Raw genomic sequence first — 12,732 nt, 5'->3', positions numbered from 1 at the left:
ATTTTTGTCAGATTGCCCTCAACTGTACATCGTGGACACTGCAACTCAGAGTTAGAAGGTGATTGAAGGGGCAAAAGAGCAAAGAAAGATGCACTTGACTGCACTCCAAGAGAAACCACACCACAAATCGTAATTGTATCATACTTTTGACCTAATAACGTGTTCTTTGGCACAGGAGCACAACCAGGACTACATTCACACTGAAGCAAAGTAGGAGACATTAGGAAAGGTGATCAAAAGGTTTGGGTTGATAAACGTGGGAAGAGAGAGACGTGACAGTGTCGGAATTCTAGAGCTAAAGGCCGAGGCAAATGAAGGAACATTCGTTACCGGTGGAACAAAGGAAGTTGGGAGTGTACAGAACAGGTCCAAGTTGGAGGAACAGAGGTCAGGCATCGTGTTGTCTAGATGAGCATGAGAAATAAAGAATAAAACTGTCTGCATCCAATTCTAGACTGAGTTACCCCCCTAACTCAGGCATTCTCAAAACATTGTGTTAACATGATTCCTTGTCTCAGATCATCCATCCTTTTAGATCCTTTGATCATATGGATTTATCTGTGCCATTAACACACTATTTTATAAAAATATACATATATTTCCTGCCCTTGCAACCAATTAAGTCATTATGAGTGATGGAGCAAAGGAGGTGGGAGTACCCGAGAGGTCAGAGGAGTTGCAACAGGTTATATCAGAACAGGAAATTAAAAATCAGAAACATGGAAACTAGAAGCAGGAGTAGATCATTTGGCCCATCGAGCCTGCTCCACCTGCTCTACCATTCAATATGATCATTGCTGGTCATGTATCTTGACACATACTCCCACACTCTCCCACTACCTCTTGACGCTTTCAGAATCTAGAAATCTATCGGCTTCCTTCTTAAATATACTCAGTGATTTGGACTCCATAGCGTCTGTGGTGTAGAATTCCACAGGTTCACCGCCTTCTGACTGAAGACACTGCCCCTCACCTCAGTGGCACGCTGGCACAGTGGTTACCACTGCTGCCTCACAGCTCCAGGGGCCCGGGTTCAATTCCAGCCTCGGGTCACTGTCTGTGTGGAGTTTGCACGTTCCCCCCATGTCTGAATGGGTTTCCTCCGGGTGCTCCGGTTTCCTCCCACAGTCCAAAGAGGGTTAGGTTGATTGGCCATGCTAAATTGGCCCTTACTGTCCCAGGATGTGTAGGTTAGGGGGATAGAAACATAGAAACATAGAAAAACTACAGCACAAACAGGCACTTCTGCCCCACAAGTTGTGCTGAACATATCCCTACCTTCTAGGCCGACCTATAACCATCCTATTAAGTCCCATGTACTCATCCAGGAGTCTCTTAAAAGACCCTATTGAGTTTGCCTCCACCACCACCGACGGCAGCCGATTCCACTCGCCCACCACCCTCTGTGTGAAAAACTTCCCCCTCACATTTCCCCTGTACCTACCTCCCAGCACCTTAAACCTGTGTCCTCTCGTAGCAGCCATTTCCACCCTGGGAAAAAGCCTCTGAGAGTCCCCGATCTATGCCTCTCAACATCTTATATACCTCTATTAGGTCTCCTCTCATCCTACATCTCTCCAAGAAGAAAAGACCGAGCTCCCTCAGCCTATCCTCATAAGGCATGCCACTCAATCCAGGCAACATCCTTGTAAATCTCCTCTGCACCCTTTCAATCTTTTCCACATCCTTCCTGTAATGAGGTGACCAGAACTGAGCACAGTACTCCAAGTGGGGTCTGACGAAGGTCTTATATAGCTGCATCATTATCCCGGGACTCCAAAACTCAATCCCTTGATTGATGAAGGCCAGCACACGATTAACGGGGTAAATGTGTGGGGTTATGGGGATAGGGCCTGAGGTGGGATTATTGTCAGTGCAGACCCGATGGGCCGAATAGCCTCCTTCTGCACTGTAGGGTTTCTATGATTTCTATGAAATGGCCTACACCACATCCTGAGACCGTGACCCCTTCTTTTAGACACCCCCCCTCCCCCAGCCAGAGGAAACAACGTCCCTGCATCCAGCCTGTTTAGCCCTGGCAAATATTTATACCTTTCAATGAGATCCTCTATCCTTTTTCTAAATTCCAGTGAATACAGGCCCAGTCAACCCAAACACTCCTCATAAAGCAATCCTGCCATCCCAGGAATCAGCCTGGTGAACCTTCGCTGCACTCCCTCAATGGCAAGTGTATCCGTTGTTAGGGAAGGAGACCAAAACTGCACACAATACTCCAGGTGCTGTCTCACCAAGGCCCTGCACAGCTGCAGTAAGATCAATTGTTTGCAAGTTAAGCAATTACTTGAGCAAAGTGATTTCTATGGGCTGCATTAAAACCTGCTGTTAAGAAGCTAAAGCACAGAGCGCAGGGTAAATGAACTCATGTATATTTGTGTGTTTTACAATGCTGGGATAGCTGTAAGCATTTTTCAATTGTGCTGCAAACCTGGTGATTATCACACAATTGGGAATGGTCCCCGTGAGATTTCATGTAATGGAGAATTTGGCATCAGTTTCATCGAATCAGGTAAATGCAGTCAATCCTGGAATAATGCTGAAAAAACAGACTGAATTGGAATCTACACACTCAGAATAACTTTGTGTTTTACAGTCAAAAGAACACAGGAAGCCTTTGCAAAGTAATTTTGGAAATTACTGGGACAGAAGTGACATGTTCTGTAACTACAAAGGGTGGGATTTTCTGGACCCGCTTGTTCCAAAATTGGAAAATTCCGCCCGAGGTCAATGGACCTTTGCATGGACCCCCACTCCCCACACCCCCCTCCCCCCCCCTCCACTCTGGCCCGCTCTGATGCCCATGGCGGGACGGGATGAGAAAATTCCCCCCAAAGATGTCAGATCTTAGGGCACTCACTTACAAAGAGAGGCAGAACAGGTTGAGATTTTCCTTTCTGACAAAGAGAAAGATGATGGGTGGTCCAATCTTCAAAAATTAAATGGATTCGCTAGGGTGGATGTAGAGAAGTGGTTTCCACTTGTGTGAGAGTCTGAAACTAGGGGTTATAGACATAAGTTAGTCACGAACCGATCCAATAAAAATTTCAGGAGAGAGTTCTTTACCATAGTGGTCAGAGTGTGGTTGATAGTGATGAGAATGTGGAACTTGTTGCCACGTGAAGCAGTTGAGACAAAAAGAACAGATGCATTTAAAGGAAAATGCATTAAACACATGAGAGAACAAAAATTAGAAGGTTACGTCGATGGGGTTATGTGAAAAGTGGTGGGATTTGATTTGATTTGATTTATTATTGTCACATGTATTAGTATACAGTGAAAAGTATTGTTTCTTGCGCGTGATACACTGCTCTCTCCAGGGTTAAAATACCGTTCCTAAGGTGTGATGCCCAGAACTACCCACAAGAAATCCAGTTGTGGTCTAACCAGGGCTTTGCAATGCTGAAGCATAACTTCCACCCTTTTCTAGATATAAAGGTCACCGGGTTTCCATTGGCCTTTTGAATATTTTCTGCACCTGTTCATGACATTTTAATGATGCAGGAACTTGTACCTCCAAGTTTCTATGGACCTCCATTATTTGTTGCAATGATCTGAACTACAGAACAATCATCCTTCCCATCAATGTCTACAAAGTGGTGGAGAACAACATTATTAGGTGCTGTGAAATTCGATCAGGAAGGACAACTGTAAACAGGGAGAGAAATTAAAACCGACACCCGTGGCTACTTGCTGGTGTGAACACAAAATTTGCAAAAAAATAATCCACCCAGCTTTACCCTGCTGCAGGGGAGTTCTTACCCATGCCTCGACTAATACTTATCCTTCAAGCAGACAGTTGAAACATGTCATCTGGTCATTCATTTCATTGCTGGTTGTGGGAGTTTGTGTTCAGATTTAAATGCTGTGTTTCCTCTCTTGTACAGTAAGAAGTCTCACAACACCAGGTTAAAGTCCAACAGGTTTATTTGGCAGCACTAGCTTTCGGAGTCTCACGCTCCTTCATCAGGCGACCTGATGAAGGAGCCTGAGACTCCGAAAGTTGGTGCTGCCAAATAAACCTATTGGACTTTAACCTGATGTTGTGAGACTTCTTACTGTGCTTACCCCAGTCCAAAGCCAGCATCTCCACATCTTTCCTCTATTGTAACAGCATCTCCACTTCAAAGATGCTTTGCTCCTTGTAAAGCGACTTGGGATGTCAGGAAAGATTATATAGAAATGCAAGCTCCGATTCTTTCTGAATCGCCAATTAGCATAGCATATAGCCAATACATAGCCAATACAAAAGACTCCCTCAGCCAATCAATGGGTAGAGTTTCACAGGCCTGTGCTGGTGAATTTACAGGTAGGGGGACCTGTAATGTTCACCAGATAGTCCTCCTGTTGCCTCACCCACCAACTGAGCCTCCTAAGTAGCCAAGTATTAGCCATTCAAGGGCCACTTCCCAACAGGTTGCAATTTTGAGGTAGATGAGAAGAGGTCAGAGCTTGGAGTGAGGGGAGGTGGGGGGCAAAAAGTTAATCTGCTTGGGCCTCGGGTGAGAAAGTGGGTGAGGCTGCTCCATCACTGGACCTCTTATCTGAAAGAGGCACCACCTCCAAGGACCATCCCATCCAGGTGCTCCTCCACCCCCACATTCCCCACCCCTTGATGTTTCCAACACGACCATTACCTCTCTTCCACTACCCTCCCCATGCCACCTCACAGCCCCACTCACCTTTGGAGCTGCCCCTCCTGTCGCGGACCCCGCCACAGGCTCCTTTGCAATACCTTCCATTGGATCCCAGCAATTAGATTTGTGGAACCTGATGCAGTCCCAGCAGTGACCACTGCTCCTGGTGTGGCATTACCAGGATTACACAGGTGCCGGCCAATCAGGTTGGCTTGCAGCTCTCTGAAGCGGGACTTCCTCCCAAATGAAGGACATAAGTCCCATCTCCATTAAATGGTTGAGGGGCGGCTGACATCGGTGGGATGCATTCCCCATCAACATTTTCCTCACCACCTGAAAGATCCTACCCAATCCTTCTGTTGCTGGTAAAAGTAAAATATTTGATAGAGTCATAGAATCCTTACAGTGCAGAAGGAGGCCATTTGGCCCATCGAGTCTGTACAGACCACAATCCCACCTAGGCCCTATTCCCCGTAACCCTCTGTAATCCCCCTGACACTAAGGAGCAATTTAGCATGGCCAATTAACCTAACCCGCACATCTTTGGAGTGTGGGAGGAAATTGGAGCACCCAGAGGAAACCCACGCAGGCATGGGGAGAATGTGCAAACTCCACACAGATAGTGACCCAAGGGTGGAATTGAACCTGGGCCCCTGGTGCTATGAGGCAGCAGTGCTAACCACTGTGCCACCGTGCCGCCCAAGGTGAAAGAATTATCAACGGAAGATCAAGGAACGAGAGGAGGAGACGTTTCCTTCCCACGCTGAACATCCTTACTTAGAACACAAGTGTTTTACCGCAAGTACCAACTGTTGTTGAGATTTGAGCAACATTTAAGAGGGATTTGAATTAATACGTGTTAATACTTGAAGATGAAGACTACCAAAGAGCAGGCGAGTGGGATTAGAATGGATTGTGGTTGTGCAAGTGTTGGCACCAACACAGTCACAAAGGTCTCTGTGCTGTGATTACAATGATTTCATGATCAGAATTTGTCCACTTTGGTGTGTACCAAGAAAATGTCACCCATTTGGAGTGAGCAACACAGTAACATTTCATTTTTCCAATAGAATGTGTCACTGAGTTTGGAGAAATTTCTTTTAAAGGCTTGCATTTATTTAGCATCCATCACAATTTCAGAATGCCCAAAGACCTTTCGAAACAGTGAAGTACTTTGGAAGTGCAGTCACTATTGTGACGTAGGGAATGCAGCAAGCAATGTGAACACAGCAAGATCCCACCAACTGCGATGTAAGCAGTCTCACAATTCCAGGTTAACGTCCAACATGTTTATTTGGTAGCATGAGCTTTTGCAGCGCTGCCCCTTCATCAGGTGAGTGAAAAGTTGGGTTCACAAACAGGGCATATATAGACACCTGCGATGTGGTAATGATCAGATTATCTGTTTTTAGTGATGTTGTTTGAGGGGTAAAGTTGAGCAGGTCACTGGGGATAAATCCCTTATTAATCAGCCGGATTACCATCTTACCACCAGCAGCCAGGAATCCCAGATCGCTGCAGCCATATCTCCACCCCAACCTGACCAGGGGAGATATTTCTGCTGCCGGGAGGTTGACGCGGGGCTTGTCCAGCGATAAGTGGGCCCAGCCGCCATGGATCGTGTGTCGCAGAGCTGCATTAAATGCTACCCAATGGCCTGGATCTAGTGGTAGCAATGACAGTGAAACAGTCAGCTTTTTTTCCATCATCGCTTTTCTGAAATTCGCAGCAAACTCTGGAGTCTGTACGTGTGTACTTCAACGTGGAAATCCAGAAGTTGCTATCGGTGATTCTACCCTTCTCCATAAGGTGTGGTGTTGATGTCGCCACAATCTGCAGTCAATGAGAAATCTCTGAAATGCCTAGAACTTGCCGTGTTGAATTAGGTGCAAGTTTCTAATTTCCTAAATTCATAATTTCTGCTGAACAGATTTGGCCCGAATCTTCCATTGGACAAAGCGATTCCAGTGAAGTACTCGATCTGACCAAAGACTATCTACTTAGCTGGGTATGTTTAAAAAACTTAATCAGTATTCTGTAACTTGATTTTTGTGTCTCTGTGCCCTGTTTGGGAGCACATTTCCACTCCATCTGACGAAGGAGCAGCACTCCGAAAGCTAATGGTATTTGCTACCAAATAAACGTGTTGGACTTTAACCTGGTGTTGTTAAAACTCTTACTATGTTTAAAAAAGCCAGACTTCTGGTCAAGGGGCAGAGGAGTCCCTTGGGCGCAGGAATCCACAGAGAGAGTAGCAGAGAGAATCAGTGCAAAAGCCAGCCCCTCCTTTCATAGCACAGATTTCAATGCCCAGTGGGTATGTCAGTGAAGGTGTGATTGTTAAATGAGTGAATTGTCAGCAGGGGAGCTGGGTCTGAGGTAAATGGGTAAGTGGATTGAGTGGATGAGGTAAAGGGGCAAGTAGGTGGGCTGTCAGATGGTTAGGGTGGCAGGTGGGTAGGGTGGGCTGGTGCTGGGGTGGTACATGAGTGGAGGGTAGAGTAGCAGCTGTGTGAGGTGGTAGATGGGGAGGGTAGAAGGTGGGTAGGGCGGCAGGTGGGTCGGATGGAAAGTGAATAGTTTAGCAGGTGGGTAGAGTGGCAGGCAGCTAATCAAGATGGTTCAATTGAAGAAGTCAGGTCAGGGTCAGTCAGGTCTGACCAGCTGGTCATCACGTGGTGGGGCGGGGGGCGGGGTAGTCAAATTTCGTTGGAAGTTGGCATGGTCAAAAGTCTTAACTTCCCTGCTCTCTGAGGTACTCCGAAAGGAGACATTTTCAGTTGAGAATTGCCCATCGCAAGTTTTTTTTCACTTATCAGTGTCACAAGTAGGCTTACATTAACACTGCAGCGAAGTTACTGTGAAAATCCCCTCGTCACCACACTCCGGCGCCTGTTTGGGTACACTGAGGGAGACTTTAGCATGGCCAATGCACCTAACCAGCACGTCTTTCGGATTGTGGGAGGAAACTGGAGCACCCGGAGGAAACCCACGCAGGCATGGGGAGAACGTACAAACTCCGCACAGATAATCACCCAAGCTGGGAATCAAACCCAGATCCCTGGAACTGTGAGGCAGCAGTGCTAATCACTGTGCCACCGGGCACCTACACATCTTTGGACACCAAAGAGCAATTTAGCAAGGTATGTGGGTTAGATCTTAATATTATGTAGTAACTTCAGAACAAAGATATTGATCCCGTAGGAGCTGGTGCAAATGATCAATTTCATTCATAACATGAAAGCAAACAATTGAAATCTTTCTCAGGCCTTTGTCATTTCATCTGTCGCACAGATGAGAATTTCAAATGTCCAATCATGTCAGATAACAAAAGCCTTGTGAGAAGCCATACTTCTCAATGGCCAGCCCCGAATGGAATGAAATCATCCTATTTCTAAAAGTCTTTTGCCACATTTGATTCAAATCCCTTGAGTGTAGGTGATGATTAAAACTTGCATTCGATGACAATTTGGGTGAATAAAGCAGAGGTATACAGGGTTAAAATATTCTGTCAGTGCTAGAACTACCTTCATTATGACCCATCTGCATATTGGGCATCTGGAGGAAACATCATTGAAAATTAGATAGATAGGGAGAGAGAGAGAGAAAGAGCTTGGCAGGGTCTATAGTAGCTAGTTTCTATCAAATGTTGCAGAAATGCTTACAAATATGTGGCGGCACGGTGGCACAGTGGTTAGCACTGTTGCCTTGCAGCATCAGGGACCTGGGTTTGATTCCCGGCTTGGGTCACCGTCTGTGTGGAGTCTGCACATGCTCCCTGTGTCTGCGTGGGTTTCCTCTGGGTTTCCCCCCACAGTCCAAAGACATGCTGGTTCGGTGCACTGGTCATGCTAAATTCTCCTTCAGTGTCCCCGAACAGGCGCCGGAGTGTGGAGACTAGGGAATTTTCACAATAACTTCATTGCAGTGTTAATGTAAGCCTACTTGTGACACTGATAAATAAATTTAAAACTTGAAATTGAAGCATTTTTTTCTAATTGGTATTATCTCTCAGGAGGTGAGTTTGGTTACTGTGAGATTGACACCACTCAACCTGGAGGCCACAACCAGACTCCAAATTATCAACGGTGCGGATGTTCAAACTGCGATATCTATGGAAGAATCAAATGGATTTCTGAGTGCACCCATCAGTCTTATTAACACAACTCTCAGATAACTCAAGCAAAGCCTTCACGCCTCTGAATGTATCCCTTTGATGGAACAGATGGAAGAATTCTTGCGAGATTGAACATTTTTGCAGATTGGCACAGAGATACGATCATTTCTGGAGCCGCCTCATTACCCTACTTGAGTTAGAACAGGTGGTTGAGTCTTTGGCCAACGCCAATGCATCCGGGTTGGTTAATTTCAGGCCTGAAATCTACAGATGAGATTTCTCCATCATGGCAGTCCAGCAAGCTGCCAAAAAGCAGCCTCACATCATCCAGAAAGGGAAACAATTATACCTCAAACAGAAGCTACTGGCTCACTCTTGCGATTAGCACAATCTGCAGAATATTAAGCAAGACCTTGACATCATAATTAGAGAACTCTTTCGCCTTCCGTGTTCACAAAGATCAAGTAAGGTTGATAAAAGAAAGCCACAGAGTTGTCAGTTTTTTCACCAGTTCCCGTGAAGTGCCCATGCCAGCTGCTCACTGCCACCTTGAGCAGTTGGCCATTCTAAATTAAGCAAGACAATGAGTGTTCACAGAAAAAGGAAGGAACCAAACGACCAACCACGCAATGTCCCAAAACACTTTACAACCAATGAGATATGAGGCCCACAGCTAATTGATCCATTTTGGTATTATTGTTTGAGAGATCAGTTAAAGTTTATTTATTAGTGTCACAAGTAGGCTGACATTAACACTGCAATGAAATTACTGAGAAAATCCCCTCGTCACCTGTTCAGGTACACTGAGGGAGAATTTAGCATGGCCAATGCACCTAACCAGCACAGGGGAGGAAAGTGGAGCACCCAGAGGAAACCCACGCAGACATGGGGAGAATGTTCAGACTCTGCACAGACAGTGACCCAAGTTGGGGAATTGAACACAGGTCCATGGTGCTGTGAGGCAGCAATGCTAACCACTGTACCACCGTGATAAATATTTTACCAGGAAACTAGGGAGAACTGCCCTGCTCCTCTTCGAATAGTGCTGGGGGATCTTTGAAGGCCATCTGTGAGAGAGCAAACAGGACCTTGGTTAAACATCTCATCCGAAACCCAGCAGCTCAGAGAGTGCAGCACTGTGAAGGTTGGTATAGATTATGTGCTCAAGTAGGGCTTGAATACACGACTTTCCGACTCAGAGATTTCTGCTGGTGATATTAGCAGACCGGCAGTCCTGTGTTCCTATCACTTTCCTCTGTCAGCTATTTTAACAGAAGCATTAAATTACATAGGATTAAGCAGAATATACAGCATAAAAACAGAACATTCACAGTATTTATAATCCACCTGAGTCTCCTCCTATCAATCCTCATCTAAATCTATTGGTGTGGCCTCTTTTCACTTCCCTGTTATATGTTAGTCTAGCCTTTACTTAAATCAAGCCTTCACTTCCAACTACTCCCTGTGGCAGCCAGTTCATTTTTTCCTCCACCCTTTAGATAAAGAAGTTACTTCTGAATTCTTGTGGATTTCATCGTTGAAATCGTTTCCCTCTCTTTATAGCTTTTAAATTAAAATAGGTCATTGGAACACTGAAAAGACAATTGTCATAAATATGTGTGCAGCATTTAGAATCTCTACAGTGCAGGAGGAGACCGTTTGACCCATTGAGCAGTGACTCTCCGAAGGAGCATCTTATCCCAGGTCCACCCAACCCATAACCCTACCCATGGCTAAAATGGCTTACACGGACAAACCTTTGAGTGATTTCAAGAAGAACTTAGGCATAACTCTTGGAGCTAAAGGGATCAAGGGATATGGAGGGAAGGGCTGATCAGGGAATTGAATTTGATGATCAGCCATGTTTCAAATGAATGGCGAAGAAGGTTTGAAGGGCCAAATGGCCTGCTCCTGCTTTTATTTTCGATGTTACCATGGCTAATCCACCTAACCCACACATCTTGGGACACTGAAGGGCAATTTAGCATGACCAATCCACCTAACCCGTGCAACCTTGGACTGTAGGAGGAAACTGGAGCACCCGGGGGAAACCCACGCAGACGCGGGGAGAACGTGCAAACTCCACACAGTCACCCAAAGCCAGAATTGAATCTGGATCCCTGGCGCTGTGAGGCAGCCATGCTAACCACTGTGCCACCCATTTGTTTACCAACATCAGACACGGTAATATTTTACTGGGAGACGTACAGCACTGAGCTGGGCTGACTTAGTCCCTCCTTTGCCATCCCTCTTTATCACACTGCACATTCCTCTCACTGAACTCCTCATTTTTATATTACCATTTATATGGTAAGAGCAGAGGGAAATTGGATTTCTACGCACATAAGATTAAACATGACCGAACTCTAGAATTCTCCCACAATCCAGGGTCATTGAAAAATGTTTCTCTGAAAACTCTATTTATAATTTTTTTTAAATTGGGGATGATTTTGCTGCCCACGCTTTGTAGCAAAGCCCCTCACACATTTATACTGCGTGCATTATTGTATTTCACAGAATCACAGAATCCCTATGATACAGAAGGAGACCATTTGGCCCATCGAGTCTGCACCGACCACAATCCGACCCAGGCCCTATTTCTGTAACCCCACATATTTATCCTGCTAATCCCCCTGAACACTAGGGGCAATTTTACATGGCCATTCAATCTAACCCGCACATCTTTGGACTGTGGGAGGAAACCGGAGCACCTGGAGGAAACCCACGCAGACATGGGAAGAACGTGCAAACTCCGCACAGACAGTGACCCAAGGCCGGAATTAAACCTGGGTCCTTAGCGCTATGAGGCAGCAATGCTAACCACTGTGCCACCTTTTGCTGCATTAAGCTCTTTGTCTCAATATTTTAATACCCTCATACACAAAAGGACAGATATAACAATGCACCCCCTTAGTGAAAAGGTTCCTCCTCTCTATAGATGCATTCTCAATAATTTCCTGATATTCAAATCTGGGTTGAGATGCCTGCTGGGAGAATCTATACATAAAATTAGTCTTGTCGTGGCAAAGATTTCATTTAATTATAATGATCCAAAGTTGCTGTTGGGGCATAATGGCACAATAGTTAGCACTGCTGCCTCACAGGGCCAGGGACCCAAGTTCGCTTCTGGCCTTGGGTGACTGACTGCGTGAAGTTTGCACATTCTCCCCTATGTCTGCATGGGTTTCCTCCGGGTGCCCTGGTTTCCAAAGATGTGTAGGTTAGGCGAATTGGCCATGCTAAATTTACGCTTAATATCTAAAGATGTGTAGGTGTGCAGGTTAGGAGGGTTAGCCATGGTAAATGCACAGGGTTACGGGGAGGAAGGAAGAGCCTGATTGGGGTGCACTTTCAGAGAGTCAGTGCAGATGTGATGGGCCGAATGGCCGCCTTCTATGCTGTAAGAATTCTATGTTTAAAATAGGACAAGGCTAATAACACCAACTGTTATTTATGCTCAAATGCCACGGCAATTTCAGTTGAGGCAGATGCAAAATTGAATGAGGATATTCAAATTGTCTTCCTTCCACTACCACAGAAAGTAGTTGAGGCCAAAACGTTGTGTGATCTCAAGAAGAAATTAGATATGACTCTTGTGGCAAAAGGGATCAAGCGATATGGGGGGTAGGTGGGGTTCAGGATATGGAATTTGATGATCAGTCATGATCCAAATGAACGGCGGAGTGCCTCGAAGGGCCGACTGGCCTATTCCTGTTTCTAGTTTCTTTGCATGTTTCTATGTATCTGAAGGACACCTCCTATAATAGTGTGGCACTGCCTCAGTACTGCACTGGCAAGTCAGCCTTGATTCATGTGTAGAAGTAGTCTTATAAGGTGAATTTTCCCAGTAAATTTAATGGAACTGATACATTTTAATTGTCATTGTGTTGGCCACATCTGTTGTGTAAATTTTATATGTTGCTATGAAAATGAAGAATATAGGCCGTGATTCTCCCATCGCGA

The sequence above is a fragment of the Mustelus asterias genome, chromosome 4 (genome assembly GCF_964213995.1).
Source record: "Mustelus asterias chromosome 4, sMusAst1.hap1.1, whole genome shotgun sequence".
In the NCBI taxonomy this organism is placed as follows: Eukaryota; Metazoa; Chordata; class Chondrichthyes; order Carcharhiniformes; family Triakidae; genus Mustelus; species Mustelus asterias.
This window is presented reverse-complemented; position numbering follows the sequence as displayed.